Genomic DNA, 19,225 nt, shown 5'->3' on the forward strand with positions numbered 1-19,225 from the left:
TGCAAACAGTGCAGGGTCAAGTGTAGACATATATTTAGTCAATTTTTGAAGGTTGCTAGTGACTCTGCTGCTCTTGTGGCGATAATTTCACCAGCGAGAAACAGTCCAGAAGTTGTTTTGGATTGGAGCTTTAATTGAATGTATTTATATAATATTTTTGAAAAGGTATTCATTGGATATAAAAGCGGTGTATAATTTGTGTTTACCCATCATTTGTGTTGACATTTTTAAATGTAAATCACTAATGAGCAATCTCTTTCTTTTAGCTCCATTGGGTGTTTATAATCTCAGTGTAATAAAGGTGACAAATGAAAGCGTCGAACTGAGCTGGGATCACTCAGGAGGCTTTAATTTCTATTCAGTAAAGGTGTCAGATGTTAATTCAACCAGTACAACCCCAGTGACAGATTCGAACAATACCACTCCAGTGACTGCTCCAAACAGTACCACCCTAGTAACTGATTCAACCAGTACCCCATTGAATGATTCAAACAGTACCATCCCACAGACTGATTCAAACAGTACCCCATTGAATGATTCAAACAGTACCATCCCACTGACTGATTCAACCAGTACCCCATTGAATGATTCAAACAGTACCACCCCAGTGACTGATTCAACCAGTACCCCATTGAATGATTCAAACACCACCCCAGTGAGTGATTCACCCAGTATAACCCCAATGACTTATTCAACCAGTACCACCCCAGTTACCCATTCAACCAGTACCCCACTGAAAGATTCAACCAGTAAAACCCCAGTGACTGATTCAACCAGTACCCCACTGAATGATTCAAACAGTACCACCCCAGTGACTGATTCAACCAGTATCACCCCACTGACTTATTCAACCAGTACCACCCCAGTGACCCATTCAACCAGTACCCCACTGAAAGATTCAACTAGTACAACCCCAATGACAGATTCAACCAGTATCACCCCACTGACTGATTCAACAAGTACTACACCAGTGACTGATTCAATTAGCATCACCCAACTGACTGATCCAATCAGTACTACCCCAGTGACTGATTTAACCACTACCACCCCAGTAACTGTATCAGAAATACATAATGCAAGTGAAAATAAAATTGTGATTTCGGGTCTTACACCAGCAAAACTGTATTATTTCACAGTTACTGCTATAGTCAATGGTGCTACCCAAAGTGTGCCAGAGAGCGTTTCTACTTACACCAGTAAGTACAGACGGTCAACACTACATCATAAAACATACTTTACATTTATCTAAAAAAACATCTGTGTATAATGCTTTTAATAGTCCCAAACAACTCTTTTTGTTGTTTGTTTTTCAGAGCCTTCACGTGTCCTGAATCTAAAATCAGAAGATAAATATGAAACAATTATCAATGCTTCCTGGACAAAACCTAATGAAAACCTTTCGGGTTACCGTGTTTGTCTTAATAAAAACAATATATTTTGCAATAAATGCAGTGATTGCAACGAGTGCAGTGATTGTGTAAACTGTACTAACACAAAAGCAACAGGTGCTTCAATAAACTTTACAGGTAAAACTCCTGACACAAAATATATTCTGTGTGTGGCTGCACTAACAAACAACAACACAGTACGAGGAGAAATGGTTCAAATTGATGCATACACACGTGAGTATGGTGTTTAGTCTTTAAAATATACTCTCTGGTTTAGATGTGTTAAATAAGACCTTTATCTCTTTTTCTGTATTCAACTCTACTGAGTTTATGTTGACAAGCAACAGCATTATGTGTTACATATAAATATGAAGGGTGTGGTGCAGTGGGTAGCACTGTTGCTTCAGAGTAACGCCTTTTTCACACATACTCTGTATGGAGTGCGTTTGCGATGCGTAATTTTTTACGTGCTCATGTTAACAGGTTAGAGCAGCATACGTATGCAGTCCGTCCGGTCCGTTGCAGATGCGGTGCAGCAGCGCTGCGATCGTTTCGGCAGCGAGACTATTTTTGCCGTACTGCACACAAGCTGCACGTGCTGATTTAAAGTGATAGCACATGTTTTGTGGTCAAAATGAACACGGATTTACACAAAAATGCAGTAATTTCACCCTAAATGGATGTAAATAAAGTTTTTATTAGTAGTTTTTTCTGTAATCTTATTTGTTTAATCCCCGTATGAAGCAATTAAAGCAAAACACTTACCACAAGTTAAAAAATTATATGTATAACATCATGTTAAATAGTCTACCGTGTTTATATACGTGCATATACATAAAGTATGCTATTAATTTTACCATTGTTTAATTATATTAACATAGTATTTTAGTTTTTATTTGTAGTGAAACAACAGTAACCAAATTTAGAGTATCAGCTCTCATCCCCTTTAAAAGCCTGTTGCGCTGGCGCTATGTCTAAACCCTTTTTAGATGACGGACTTTGTAAACTGAAAAACTAAGCGGAGGAATATGATCCCCAGTTTAAGATTAATGTTAAATAATTGTGTTGTTTTTCAATTGTATTGAAATAGTTATTTTTTATTAAAACCTTTAAAACCCATTTTCTTTTAGTCATGGAAGTAAAAAAGCAGGCTTTTAATTGCTTTAAATGTATGGCTATCCAATATCATAAAAAAATAATTTACAAGTATGTAGGAAAAGGTTTGTACTGTAAAAATACTTTATTTGTAACAAACAGGAGATAAAGAATTTACAAACGGCTCTCTGCACGTTTCAGCACTTGGACAGCGTCACACGTTTTTTTTAAGCATTACTTAAAAATGTTTCTCATCTCACCATATCCACAGGTACAGAGTCATCATATACAATAAATCCGTGAGGGAGCATTTAAAAAAAACATTTAAAAACAGATGCATTTGTTTAAAGCAAAGCATTTATTTACTTACCAGGCTACAGGTGAAGCAGCTCTTTACGCCTTATAACGTCTCATAATCGGTCCTCATTTATGTCCAAGAGACTAATTAAGAGAATAATAATCTTTTACATTCAATCCTTTAATCTTTCATATTTAAAAGCGTTTTTGTGATGCTGCGCATTCATGTGTGTGATAAGCAAACCCACATTGTCGTCCCGTTTATAGGCGCATATTACTAATGCGCTCTTTAAATAACAAAAAACATATTGCGTGAATTTTAGTTGCCTTAAAATAGCAACGCGCCAACAATGCGCCTGAACACAGCGGGTGTAAGATAGAGCCCATGGTGTTTGGCGCATTTACCTCAGAGTTTATTTCAGTAATATTGGTGTTTTTCTGGTAATAATAATACAATATGCATGTCACTTTTGCTTTCTCATGTTTATTCATGTCATTATGCTGTTAATTTAATTATATGAGGAAATTTCTTGCCATTTGAGACGTTCCTTGCCGTTATATAAATACTCTCGTCTATGCAAATATATAAATAGAAGGAAATGTATAATGCATCTAGGTTGCATGTTCTCCCTGTGTCAGCATGGGTTTACTCTGGGTGTCTCTGGTTACCTCCCAAATGCATAAATTGGAGATGCCAAATTGTCCTTCCCCAACTTTGACTTGTGTATGGATTTACTTGTATGTAGACTCACCGGCTCTCAACATGAATAATGCTGAAGTGGTTTTAAGAAACAATATGGGTTATTATATACAGTGAAAGATTCATATGGGGAACCTCTGAGGGCACTGCAAACCACCCAGAGTTTGTTCAAACAAATATTTATTGATATCATACCATTTTATTTGATCTTTTATATTACCGTTTTAATTATACAGAATATTCTGATTCTTTACATTTTGTTGTTTTACATTCACAATTTGTTTATTCTCTTTGAATTCTTTGCACATAGGTCCGAAAAAAGTGGCAAATCTTTCTTCATCTTCAACTAATCAATCCATTACTGCCAACTGGAATTTAACTGAAGGTTATAAAAGATTCAATGTGAGCATTAAAGCTGATGACTGGGTTGGCACTAACCAATCGAGTTATACTTTCAAGAAGCTGCAAGCAGCAGTAAAGTACAACATCACTGTCATCACTCTTTCTGAGAAATATACATTGAATAGTGATCCTGCTGAACAATCAGTGTATACCAGTAAGTAGACCTGTACTTGGTGCTTTTTATTGCTTTATATTATAGCCACAAAAAAATCAAGCTTAAACATTAAAGCTGCAATCCATAACTTTTTTCAGCTAAAAATAAGCAATCAGTTATACAGTAAGTAGAAAAAGATCAAAACTATCTTCTGACCTTACACTGATTTACAATGGTGGGCTTCTAACTAGGGGCCTTTTTGCACCTGGTTACTTCATGTGTTTTCTCTGATCGGATAGCTATCTGATTTGTTAAAACTGTTCCATTTACATTTGGCCACATAAATGCATCTTGGCAAAACGGATATGAATCCGATCTTTTACCTCCTCCCATAATGCAAATACACTATTTATTACTCCGCCTTAAAAAACTTAAGATGACGTTTATGCAACAATAGGCGGCACTTATTGTATGTTGTACTGTATGTTAGGCAGGGGACGCGCGTCTCCTTGCTCAGCATGAGCTAAAGCTCGCAGTACAGCGCAGCAGGAGAGTGACAGCGCGGTGATTTCATGTACAGGTCCATGACAGGAAAAGCATTCACAAAACTCTCTCTTAACATTTATTTCTTTGTTTAATATCATTTGAGTTTGTCATTAGACTCTTTTATTGATTTTAGGAAGCTTTTTTACCCGCTGTCATCACTCCATAAAGCAATAGGCGTGTCATCTTTGTTTGTTTGGCGCTCTTCCAGCTTACTTGCGAGTGACGTGTTTACGTTTGGGAGGAGTAAAGCGCGACTTATGTGGTTTCATCAACCAGATGCATTTACACTTCTCTGAAATGTGTCCCAGAACACCTTCTGAAGTGGTTTGAGTGATCGGATTTAAATCCGTCTCGAAATCGTTTCAGAGGGCATTTATACCTGGTCTTTTTACGATCAGATAGCTATCCGATCGGAGAAAACGCATGGAGTGACCAGGTGTAAAAAGCCCCTAAAGGTTTGTTTATACAACAGTTGCTTAGAATTTAAACTTGTCATCTAGATGGTGGTGTTTAATCTGTAGTTAAATGATGATCATCTGGGGAACATCATGTAAATTTGTCAATTTATTACATTCTTATATCTGAACAGAGATGACGATAGACAAGCAGAAGTTACGGATTGCAGCTCTAAGCAAATGTATTTATATAAATATTTTTGAAATTATATTCATTGTTTTTGTCTGGTGTTAATAATCTGAATGGCGACAAATAAAAGCGTTGAACTGAGCTGGAATCACTCAGGAGGCTTTGATTCCTATTCAGTGAACGTATACTGAAAGATATACACTGTAAAAATTGTTGTAATTATGCAGCTGGTTGCCAGAAACTTACTGTAGTATATAAAGACTGAAAATAATATGAATAACATAAATGTAAAATCTACAGTAAGTTACTGACAGCTAGTGGCCAGTAATACCCAGTAACAATGTAATTTATACAGAATTCTTTTACAGTGTATCCAAAATACATAAGGCAGCAACTATTTACATTAAGTACAAATAGCAATAGATGCTATATAAACTATAAAAATATAGAGATATTTTCTATTTACAAAAGTTACAATATCATAATTTCTTAGCAATATGCTATTTGCACTAGGCAAAACGTTTTATTTAATAAATAAAATTATTAGATTTGCAATAAGTGTAAACATTAATTTGATGCAATCTATATTTGTGGGTGCTGTTTGTGGTCATAAAAAATTAAACAAGCATACAACAGGAAGGATAAAATAAATAAATAACATATACACACCACGTTGATGATGACATATAGACAGTATCAGCAGTAACAACATAAACAAACGGCTTTCGTGGTCTACACGTAACTTTCGGTAAACTCCGCTAAGAATAAATAACACAAAGTCCTTTTAAAGTTGTTTATTTATATAACAAGCAAAATAAACAACACGCAGATTGTCTATAAAACCAAAACATTAGTTATTTTCGACGAGGTATTTGTTCAAGAGTTCAGTTTAGCAACTAGTCAGACCATTAAACAAACAGAGACTGGAAGTAAAATTCCGACCAGACGCGTAATCGGATGACCGCATGCCTGTCCGATAAAACCGTCTACAGACAACATGTGAGGAGCTCAATGCTACCTCCGTCAAAAATAAGATAATGATATTAACTAAATGCTTTCAGCATGTATTATATGTTCTTAAAATACATTCACTTCAAATCTGCTTAATTCCATCCTTGCGCCATTCAGAATTAAAGCATTGTTGTCAGAATCTGTTAAACACCACGTTGACTTTCTGCACTTGTCCTCTAAGTGCATGGAAGATAAATTAGATGAATGATGCAAAACAACTGTGGATCACATTCAAACTTGTGTCCATTGTGAGTACCTGGACCTGAATGCAACCCGTATGTGGCAGTCACATGGACCACAGCGCCCTCTAATGTATGGTTCAGCTTTTTCATTTTTACTTTCTGACTTTCATCATTTGGAATGTTTCTAGTTGCATCTTTAGGGATTTTACAATTGTTTACCGTGTCTTGTCCAAAGAAGTGGACATTTTTGCCACAAAAGCTTGCATCACTTATAGGGTTTTGCAGCAAAAGGCAGTCAAACAAACTTTTGTGTGTCAAAAGAAACAAACTAAATATTAAATTATAGAAATGTTATTAATTTTAACGTTTTAAAGTGTAGTCTTATTTAACATTATGTCATTCTCTGAAAGTCATTAACATTTTATTAGGTAAAAGCGGTAATAAATAAATGAGTCCGAAAATATGACTGAATTAATATGAATAAGAAACACCAATGAAAAACTATTTTAAAATGTATGAATAACTTACATAGAAATCTGTACATCTATAAAGCTGTTAATAAGTACACAATTATCGCATTAGTCCCATGTCAATATTATATGTTTCTGTGTGTATAAAAACGTAAGTAAATGTATGTATTGTACAACCACATTTAATGTAAAAATACCAACCCATTCTCACCAAAAGCGTACAAATGACACGCAGTGTGATTATCATGCAATAGATACGCCAAATTCTGATTTTGCGTGCATATAATACGCCAGTCCTTCCCATTCACTTATATGGCGAATCGTTTCGTGTCATTTTATTTATTGTTTTCTAATTTGTTTTCTGTTTTTTTCCCCCATTGTCGCTTGGGTTTAGGGTTAGAACAACTTTTTGTTATATATATGACATCCTAACCCAAACCCCATCTCTAACCCCAACTCCAAGCGACCACGGCTTAAATATAGACAAAAGCAGAGAAACCTGTATATTAAATAACCTGCTTAAACAAATCTGAAATCTAACCTAAACCCAAACGAAAGTGGTTTAAAAAACAGAAAACAAATAAGAGAACAATAAATAAAATGACACGAAACGATTCGCCATATAAGTGAATGGAAAGGACTGGCGTAAAATATGCATGCAAAATCGGAATTTGGCGTATCTATTGCACGATAATCACACTGCGTGTCGAAAAATACACATGTATTCACACTGCAACTCTTCATATATAGAAGACATTGAGAATGACATAAACAGATGACGCATACATTTGACACATACATACATACCAAAAGCTGATAAAACATAGGCAATAACAGTGGACATAGGCAAATACATTTTACAATGCATTTAACACATTTTTGACAAAAATGCAACCCCATTAATTTAAGTAAAATTGTGATATTGGGTCTTACACTAGGAAAAATGTATAACGACTCTCTTTTGTATTTCAGAGCCTTCACGTGTCCTGAATCTAACATCAGAAGATGATTATGATAGAGTCATACATGCTTCCTGGACAAAACCTAAAGAAACCCTTTCGGGTTATCGTGTTTGTCTTAATGAAAACAATTTATTTTGCAATAAATGCAGTGATTGCAACAAGTGCAGCGAGTGCGTAAGTTGTATAATCATAAAAGCTGAGTGGATAAACTTTACAGGTAAAACTCCTGACACAAAATATATTCTGTGTGTGGCTGCACTAACAAACAACAACAAAACACAAGGAGAAATGGTTCAAATTGATGCATACACACGTGAGTATGATGTTTAATCTTTAAAATAGACTCACTGGTTTAGATGGGTTCAATAAAATCTTTGTCTGTTTTTCTGCATTCAACTCTACTGAGTTTATGTTGCAATGTAAAGGATTTAGCAGCATCATTATGTGTTATTTATGAATATGATGGGTGTGGTGCAGAGGGTAGCACTGTTGTCTCAGAGTAAGAAAGTGTCCGGTTTGATCCTTGGCTGGTTCAGGAGATCTTCCTGCAAAATTTTGTTAAAAAATATTCAGCAATATCATTTATCATTTATCCTTCATTCCCTATACTGAATATCTTGATTCTTTACGTTTTGCTGATTTAAATTAACAAATTGATTATTCTCCTTGAATTCTTTGCACATAGGTCCAAGCAAAGTGAGAAATTTGACTTTATCTTCAACTAATCAATCCATTACTGCCAACTGGGAATTAACTGAAGGTTATGGTAGTTTCATTGTGAGCATTACAGCTGATGGCATGAATAGCACGTCTAATGTCACTGATCAATCAAGTTATACTTTCAATGAGCTGCAACCAGCAAAAAGCTACACCATCACTGTCATCACTCTTTCTGAGAAATATGAACTGGAAAGCGATCCTGCTGAACTATCAGGGTATACCAGTAAGTAGACCTGCACATGATGCATTTTATTGCTTCGTTTTATAAGCACAAATAAACGAAGCTTTGAAAATTAAAGCTGCAATTCATAACTTTTTTCACTTTTAAAATGAACAAAAAAATCAGTTATTAAGTAAGTTCAAATAGTTCAAAACTATTTCCTTACCCCGATAATTTAATTATATCATAATAATAATTTATTGAGTGACCTGGTCTGAAAAAGTCATTCATCTTTATGTGATTACCAGTCCATCCAGAAAAAACTTTTTTTTTGTGATAATTGCGGGCAAAAATCCTTGATCTTGCAGCATGTTTTCTTAAAAATTGCAATTGAATATGCGGTATATTTATAGAATTTTACCCAATGAAACTTGCAAAAATTGCGGGAACTTGCAAAAATTGCGGGAACTTGCAAAAAATGTTTGCAGCTTTTGCAGCTTTTCAGTGATGTTCACGTCACATAATACAGGACTTTATTGAACAAAAAGGGAAAACAAAACCCACGAGGGGGCAAAACAAGACGGGATCAACACTAAACTAGGGATGGCTCCCGCGAAACTGACGTTTCGACACTGTGTCGAGATCCCGAAGCGTAAATGTTTCGAAACACTGCTCCGAAATGTGATTCGAAACACCCATGTCACGTGATGAAGTGATTCGAAACACCAAGCGGTGCATTTCACAAGTATTTCGAAGGGTGGCGTACCTGTCGAATCTGCGTCGAATCTTAAACTGACAGGGTAGGAAACAAATCTGACAATACATCATAGATGCGATTTTGGCAAGATCAAATACTATAATTTACTGAAAAGAAGTAATGTTTCATCATATGTATGTAACACTTACAAAAAAATGCATGCCAGCAAAAGTGTCCCTTGTGTGAGAATGTTTTCAAAGGCTGGAGAAATTATATGTAAAAAAGAAGCTGGTTGAGTTTATCAACACAGAACAATTTATATATTTGAATAAAGATCTTTATATGTAAACAATGTGTCATATTATGGCTTGATATTTTATGAATCTCTTATTATTTATTTGGTATATCTCTATTCCATTTTTTTATTATTAAATAGACCCGAATAGCCTATAGTTATCGACAATTGTGAGCCTAAAAGCTCATGTAGTTGTCAAACAGATGTTAAACAACAACAAAAAGCATTTCATTATGATGACGTAGCGCATGCATTTCCCGGGTTCGATCCTAAGATCTACGCATGAGAGTCGAGAGCACTATCCACTCCCCCATCCTATCACTTGTGTGTCAATTAAACAACATGTGGGATACAATTTGTCAGCGCTCATCTAAAATCTTGTCAAGGTTGCTTCATGTAAAGACATGCAAACGACCGCTAGGTGTCACTGTGGAGGCGGTTTCGGATTGATGTTTCGAAGCCTCGAAACATACGGCACAATTGATTCAACTGTTTCAGTGTTTCACGAAGCCTCGCTCTGCCCACCACTACACTAAACTTACACTAAACTTGACAAGAAAACTAACAATTAACTAAACAAATAACAGACTAGATACTAGATACAAAATACTCACAGGCAAGATCACACAACATGGACACAGGATTACAAGGACTTTAAATAAGGATCAAATAATGAGGACAACAGGTGAAAACAATAATGAGAAACGAGGATCACAAGGGAGCAGGGTAAAAGAGACAAGACAAGGAAAACACGTGGCTGGATGAAAACATCTAAGGCCACGTGTTCCCACACAAAACATGGTACTGTCAGAACCCTGCCACAAAGACTAGATATAATGCAAAACAAGATTCTGACAGGATCCTGACAGTCACTTCATAACGTCCCCATGGCGCTTGTGTAAAGTAAATGCAACATTTTGCAAATTCAGCAGATTTCACTTGTTCAGGTGTCTTTTTTAAGGCTTGTGAGTTTTACGATGTACTTATAGAGTACTATTCGCACTGGATTAGTATTATCTGGGGACCTGTGTGATTTAGAAATAACCTCCCTACGACTGAGTTTCATGTGGCCGGTTCGCACGGGATAAGCAAAGCCTGTGATTTCACTTAAATTTACGGTCTTATCTCCCACGCTGAAAAAGGCTACCTTTACCATATCATATTTCGTTAAATCATACAGTGAATGTGTGAAAAAAGTAAAACTGAGATGACAGAATTAGTGTTGATGCAGTTTTAAATATTAAAATTACTTTAATCTAACTGATTATATATAATACATGGTGCCATAATATAACTGATTGCTTGCCAGCATCAGTGCCGGTCCTAGATGCTGGGGGGGCCCTAAGCAAAGCTTTGTGAGGGGCCCTCTGTCAGTGCATTCAGACCCTGATAGCATAGCACACATACATCTCGGAGACGTCTATTTGATGTCTGCGTTTACATCTGCAAGATGTCTTATTTAAATTGTTTTCTCATCTGCAATACGTCTGTGAGACGTCTCCTAAAAGACGTATTGAAGATGTCTGCAAGACATTTTTGATTTAGAATGTATGTAAAGCAGCTCTTTTCCTTTATAAGATGTTTTTACACACCAGATGTATTCCAGATCTCCAGATCTTTACCAGACATCTCACAGACGTACCTGTGCTATCTGGGTAAAACCCAGTCAATGTTGCTGTTAGTTAGTTGTTAACTAACCACATAGTGTATTATCTTATAGCTGTATAATATTCCCATATGCACATTACTTTGAAACCCTGACTGATAAACTTGCTGATTATAACATGAAACATGTATTTGCTGATAAGTTGTTTTGATTTAAAATGTGTTGTGAGAAGCACTAAAAAATTAACCTGATCTAAATGAATGTAATGAATCAAATTAAATTACATATAAATACATACTGTTAATACACAGGGGTTAAATTGGGATTTGTTATGTGTGGGGGGGGGCTCTGTGGGGAGGGGTACTTCGAGGGGTAACATGTTTAATACTGATGACAGCAAAGCCACTGGTGTGTTTCAATGACATTCTGGACCTCTGATAGGATTTGATAAGTTTCAGCTTTAAAAGAGCATTTCACCCGTAGAAACATAAATCTTTATTGAAAGTGTTATATTTGTAGTCGAAATGTAACATACATTTAGAATTTGGTGCCTATTTTACAGAGAAAAGGGGTGTTTGTAGTCTCATTCCCTCAACAAAGATATTGCACTTCCTTCTTTCAATGATGCAAAATGATTTTTTCATCATTGAAAGAAGGATGTGCAACACTGAAATCTGTATTTGTCCTGTCTCAGCGGCAACTGAGGAAATGATGCACGACCATTCAAAAACATGACTGGGGTTCTAACTATACAAAGCTTAATGCAAATGGGTGAAGTGTCCCTTTAAAGCTGTCACAGACGTTGACCCCAAATATTTTAAAAATAGTGTCTGATTTTAAATATTGCAAATCTATGAGTTTGACACTCTATATCCATTTGTTGCACATGTCATTATGCACAATTGATCAAACTTTAAAGGAAGTTAAAAGAATCAATCTCCTTAAATAATTCTAGGCATAAGATGCCCAAAAAGACTCAATTAACAAGATAAGGTACAACACACAGTACTGTATCAGCAACATGTCTTATAAATTAGCCATAGAGATTCCCTATGCTGGTCAGCAGCTACAATCATAAAGTTAGGTTTGATTTGTGTAATCAAAATACATTATTTTATTATCTATACAATGAGTTATATCCAGTGTTATCCAGTTAACATACTGTAATTAAACGATTGACATATACTTTAATCCTTTACAAATTTCAAGTCTTCTATTAAGTTTTCTCGACGTGGGCACCATTCTTACCCCTCTCTCTCTCTCTCTCTCTCTCTCTCTCTCTCTCTCTCTCTCTCTCTCTCTCTCTCTCTCTCTCTCTCTCTCGTCAAATTATCCTGCAGGAGAGCGCGTTCTTGAAGTTCAAAGGGAAAAGCGGGTGTTTTCGCGGCAATTGCGTCACCCAATTCGCGTCATTTGAATCGCCCCATGCTAGGACGCGTGTCTTTACATTGACTTAATCTGCTCGCGCAAATCCTTTATCTTGTTCCCTTGCTTCACGTTTTTTTCCCTTTATTCTGCTCCAGACGGATAGCTTTGTCTTTGTTTTAAATCAATGGTGGTCATATAATATGCGCATCGTTACCAAATCACTCTTCTGCGTCATGCACGCGGCCGTTTCTAAATTTGAAGGCTGCAACCTCCGGATCATGTCGCATATGCGCGCTGCATACGTCATCAAGCCTGATTTATTTAAGTTAAATAAGCATTTCATTTGCAAGTCATAAGCATAACATAACAATTAACCATTAACTAAGAATAATAGTCAACATTATAATTGTTAATATTCTAAAATACGTTTTTATGACGCATATGCAGCCTACAAATGTGACCTCTGAAGGCTGCAGCCTTCGGATTGAGAAACTGCCTGCATGTTGTCCGAGTACATATCAGTGATTTAAGAAATCATTAAAGGGATACTTCACCGATTTAGCATTCAGCTTTGTATCTGTAGAAACCCGGCAGTATTACTGAATGACCATGTTTCCCTCCCTCATTTCACCCTGAGAGGAGAGATATCTGCATTTTGGTTCTGCAAAAAAGTCCTCCGATGATGTAATATGACGATTTTTGCATCATCGGAGGACTTTTTTGCAGAACCAAAATGCAGATATCTCTCCTCTCAGGGGGAAATGATGGAGGGAAACATGGTCATTCAGTAATACTGCCGGGTTTCTACAGATACAAAGCTGAATGCTAAATCGGTGAAGTATCCCTTTAAGTATTTTTTAAAACCCGCACAAATTCGGAAGTTTGCAAATTATTTAAATTATAGCGTCTTGTTTTCATTAAACATAATAATAATTTTTCTTTGATATAATGGTTTTAAATAATTCTGAGATCAAGGGGGCCCTCTAGTGGTGCGGGGCCCTATGCAAATTGCGTACTTTGCGTGAAGGAAAGACCGGCACTGGCCAGCATTAAAACCACTTTAAATAAAAATCTTTAAAGTTTTTCTTCCGCTCCGTGGATGAGGGAGGTGCAGCCAATGTAACGCCGATGGCTTTATTATTAAAGGGGCCATTGCATGAAAATGTTAGCATTGCCACTTTGTAGGTGTGAGCAAAAATAGGTCATTGAAATTTGGCTTTCATTATGATGTCATAAGGATATCTTATTAGAATAATACCGTCCCCTTAATCTGCAATATCCAACCACTGCACTGCCATTTAGTGAAGATAGAAAGAAAGAGAGAAAAAATAATTCACAGCACAATTGAGTTTGAATTACACCAAACCACCATCATTGTGATCAGTGTTTGCACTTCATCAGCTCATTTGCATTTTAAAAGACACACCCAAAACGACACATTTTTGCTCACACCTACAAAGTGGCAATGCTAACATTTTCATGCTATGACCTCTTTAACTGACTGAACACTTGACTCTTGCCTGGGCATTTAGATATGGAAGTTGATTATCAAAAATATCTGCGTGAAACATAAACAAGATGATCATCTGCCGACTGTTTCAGCATGTCCTCTAAGGAAAGTCTTTTTTTCATAAGGGGAAAGACAGATAGCACCCTGTGTTCTACCCCAGTGCACCTCATTATTCTAAATTTAAATTATAATTTTAATTTAACAAATAAAGGGTTAGGGATAGCACACTAGTGAGCCATGCAAAAACACCGCAAGGGAAATTCCTTCACCGCAACAGCCTTAGCTCCGCCTAAACTTAGAGATCTCAAATAATGACAGTTCTGCACATTTTTTATATTAATCATCAAACATGGACGAAGAGAGACTGATTAGATGTAAATCAGAAATATACTAATAAAGCCCTCAAGTTTCTCAAGGAAAGCCATAAAATTGGATGGATGTGTCTCTGTATGTGCGCTCCAAAGCTTCCGTGTGAGGTGCAGAAATGAACAGACTGATCGCACGGAAAGTTGTGTTATAGTCACGCAAAATTGTATCATTTATTCTTGTCCATGGCACAAAATTCGCCATTTTTCATGCATTGAGCACGAATGTCTTTTTCGTGACACAAATTTCTATAAAAACAAATTTGAATTTTGAAATTCAGCTTTTTCTTGTGTCCATGGCACGACTTTCTTTTTCGTTTCATTTGATTGTTTTCTCATAGCTTTTTCTTATATTTTACCATTGTTGCTTGGGGCTGGGGTCAGAAATCGCTTTCTGTTATATTACTGATCCTAACCCAAACCCCAACTCCAGGCGAGAATAGTTTTAAAAGGGGAAGAAAAATGTGTAGAAACCAATACATAAAAGTACATCCTAACCCAAATCTAACCCCAAGGAACAATGATTTAAAAATAGGAAAGAAGAAGAAAACAATACATAAAATCACACAAAAAAGAAATTCATGCCACGCACATAAGAAACTATTTATAGAAATTTGTGCAAGTGTCGCGAAAAAGACATTTGTGCTCAAGGCACGAAAAAGCTGAATTTTGTGCCATTGACACAAATAGATTAATACAATTTTGTGTGACTATAACAAGGTAATACTAAACCTGTGCAAATAGGGCTGAAGTGTCATGTATTGGTATAATGACAGATCTTTGATCACAGGCATCAGATTCATCCACACAGAGTAGAAGGCTGAAGCACAAAGCACGTACAGAAAATTACTCCACAAATAACTGCAATTTTATGTTTCAGACAGAGATGGCGATAGAGAGGCAGAAGTTACAGATTGCAGCTTTAATTGCATTTGCATTCATTTATATTTGACATTTCTAAATGTAATGATGTAGATCACTAATGCGCATAATGATGTACAATCTCTTTCTTTTAGCCCCATCTGCTGTTTATAATCTCAATGTAACGAAGGTGACAAATGAAAGCGTTGAACTGAGCTGGAATCACTCAGGACGATATGATTTCTATTCAGTAAACGTGTCAGGTGTATCCAAACTACGTAATACAACTGAAAGAACAATTGTGATATCAGGTCTCACACCAGGGAAAATGTATAATTTCAGAGTTACTGCTATAGTTAATGGTACTACCAAAAGTGTGCCAGAGAGCGTTTCTACTTACACCAGTAAGTACAGACAGTCAACACTACATTATGAAAAATACTTTACATTTATCTAAAAAAAAACATCTGTGTGTAATGCTTTTAATAGGTGAATGATTCTTTTTGTTATTTGCATTTCAGAGCCTTCACCTGTCCTGAATCTAAAATCAGCAGATGATTATGATACAGTCATAAATGCTTCCTGGACAAAACCTAATGGAAACCTTTCGGGTTACCGTGTTTGTCTTAATCTTAATTTATTTTGCAATAAATGCAGTGATTGCAACGAGTGCAATGAGTGTGTAAACTGTATAATCACAACAGCTGAGCGGATAAACTTTACAGATAAAACACCTGGCACAAAATATATTCTGTGTGTGGCTGCACTAACAAACAACAACACAGTACAAGGAGAAATGGTTCAAATTGATGCATACACACGTGAGTATGGTGTTTAATCTTTAAAATATACTCTCTGGTTTAGATGTGTTCAATAAGGTCTTTATCTTTTATAAATGTCTTTATAAATTATTCCTTGAGTTTACACTGATCATGTAGGCTATCCATACTCATGACTGAAAGAAAACCACTTTTAAAGAGAAAGTTTTAATACAAAACCCCCAACTTTTTTAACATCAATCTTATTCGTCCGCTTAGTTTTTCACCTTACAAATTCCTCCATCTAAATAGGGCAGGGATGGGCAACTTTGATAATGCCGAGGGCCAGCATTTTTCTCCTTTATACCAAGGGGGCCAGAACCACACGCCACAATTTCATCATTCTTAATTTCCTTTATTAAGATAACACAATATACAGTTAACCTGTCTTTAAAGATTTTAACTATAAAACTTAGCAATTATGCTAATTCTAAATCATAACTTTATTTTCATTGGACAAGCATTTCAGATAAAACTTCTTAACTGCATTGCTTTAACATCTGTAACAAGCAAGGCACTTTAAAATAGTATAGAGGAGTTTCTCATCCCGCCCTTAGAGAACAACATTATTTGAAATTAATAATACATAAATTCATAACAATATATATATATATATATATATATATATATATATATATATATAATGTTAATAACAATGTATTTTACCTTTCAAATCTGAGAGCAATTCTGGCCCGAGTCCGACCCGTCACCCAAACCAGTGGCATTGTTTTAAAGCCGACTGGACCTGAATGTAAACTGACGTGTGTGCAGTCTGCAGCCCCGGTGGCCTCGCAACAAATTTGGCAAGCTGCTCCATTTGTTTATATGATGATGATAGCAAGGTAACCGCTAAAATTTACATTTAAAAATATCTGACATGTCTGTCTGAACGAAAATTAACCTATTGCCAACCACACAATGTTGCAAGCGCTCTTGCAAACAGAGGAGAGGTTTGAAAAGGACATTGACAAACACACATGCGAGATAGTTCATGGCTTCTCGGGTCCGTTCGGCAAAAACACAATCATTTTAAACAACCCGAGAACTGATTATTGTACCCGACCCCTGTCCGAAGCACGCGTGAAACTTTTAGACCCGAACCTGATCAGGTCTCGGGTTGGACCTCGGGTTTTCAGACCCCGTGAAGACCTCTTCTTCACATAACCCCAAACACGGGACTATCCTTACTGTGACGATCCGTGGGACCTAGCGCCCCCTCCTGGTTGGGAGTATTTACATTCTAATACAAAAATCATCATTTTAAAAGTATTTGATTAAGTATAATATGGTCCAGCGAGCCGTATTACAATTTACCCCTGGCCGTGTGCGACTGGCTTTTAAAGTGGATGGGAGATGATACTCTCATTGGTTTATTGCACGTTATACCCAAAACACACCCATTAGTCATTACAAAAATCTGACCCCTTTTGGACTGTGCGCTAGGCACACAAAACATTTTTCCAATCGTTAATTTAACAAAAGTGGATACAGACACGCATGTTTAGACTGTGCGCCGTGTGCTTAAGACAATGCACTTGGATCATTAAAATAGGGCCCTATGTGTTATATTTGAATATGAGGGACGTGGTGCAGTGGCTCAGTGGGTAGCACTGTTGAGTACAAAGATGCCCGGTTTGAGCCTCAGCTGATGTCAGGAGGTTTTTCTGTGTCTAGTTTGCATGTTCTCCCAAAGTCTGAAGGCAAGAATTGTTCTTCCTTAGGTTTGACTTATGTATAAACTTGTGTAGACTCATTGAAAAGAGATTGAAAACCACCCAGATTTTGTTTGAATAAATATTTATCAATATCATACCATTTTATGTATCAATATCATATCTTTTTTTACATACCATATAACCTTTTTACCCTTGTTTTAAGTATACCAAATTCTTAAAGTTTTGTTGATTTACATTTACAAATTGTTTATTCTTCTTGAAATCTTTGCACGTAGGTCCAAAAGCAGTGACAGAACTGAAGTTAAATGCAACTTCTAACTCCATTGCTGCCAACTGGAATTTAACTGAAGGTTATAAAAGATTCAAGGTGAGCATTAAAGCAGATGACTGGGTTGACACGTATAATGTCACTGATCAATTGAATCATACTTTCAATGAGCTGCAAGCAGCAGTAAACTACACCATCACTGTCATCACTCTTTCTGAGAAATATAAATTGGAAAGTGATCGTGTTGAACAATCATTGTATACCAGTAAGTAACTGTGATATTGTCAATACTTCTTATCAGGGACGTGCACAGACATTTTGAGGGGCAGGGGCTCAAGTGAAATAAAGGGCACCTTTCATAATTATGTATATATATATATATATTTTTTTTTTTTAAAAAAAAAGTATATATATATTAACACAATTCTGACTTCCTTTTTTTAAAAAAAAATATTAAAAAAGTTAATTAATTTTATCTTCCTCAAACTCACGCAATTGTTTAATTTTCAAAAGATGTCTACAAAATAATCAGTTCACACAGACACCATGGTCTCCTTAGTATTCTAGGTTTATAGAGCAGCAAAGGAAGCCATTACACAATGTGCATGTTTTGAAAACATTAAATTACACATTAATTACAAATTTGTTAAAATGCTAAAAACAAAGTTTTGACGACTGAGTTAGTGCTACATGCCAATAAATGCTAATGTTTAGCTGATTAGTTGTTAGTTGTTACTCAAAATGTATTTTTGTCTGATAAGGGCTCAAAATATAAGGTCTGTTTACTAATGTGAGCTTCTGGCATGAGCCTCAGAGCAGAGCAATCAGAGCAGAGCTCAACATTATTATTCATGACCCTTTCAAATAGGGCAAAAATAGACCATTTAAATAAAATGACAAATTCTAGGGTTGTAAATAGACATGTAAAAACGTTTCTGGATAATTTTTGCACTTAATAAAGCAACATACCTTCTATGTAATTGTCAAAGAACGATTTAACATGCAACACATCCTTTGGCACCTTTAATCTTAGGTTTCATATTTATTAGGGTTACACGTGTCAGAAACAACAAATATAGATTAGGCCTATTTTTTTGTATTTTTATATTTTACTTTTTTGTGATGTCAGTGAAAGATCAGAATACTGAA

At 36.0% G+C, this 19,225-nt stretch overlaps 1 long non-coding RNA gene across 1 annotated transcript; it reads left to right on the plus strand.

Annotated features, from left to right (window-relative positions):
* The first annotated feature begins 15,519 nt into the window (after positions 1-15,519).
* On the plus strand, positions 15,520-18,335 carry LOC141350032 (uncharacterized). The gene is made up of 3 exons (XR_012357925.1): positions 15,520-15,718; positions 15,836-16,135; positions 18,084-18,335. It is a non-coding gene; the product is annotated as an uncharacterized lncRNA (long non-coding RNA).
* Positions 18,336-19,225: the final 890 nt, after the last annotated feature.

Source organism: Misgurnus anguillicaudatus, chromosome 16 (genome assembly GCF_027580225.2).
Source record: "Misgurnus anguillicaudatus chromosome 16, ASM2758022v2, whole genome shotgun sequence".
Taxonomy (NCBI): domain Eukaryota; kingdom Metazoa; phylum Chordata; class Actinopteri; order Cypriniformes; family Cobitidae; genus Misgurnus; species Misgurnus anguillicaudatus.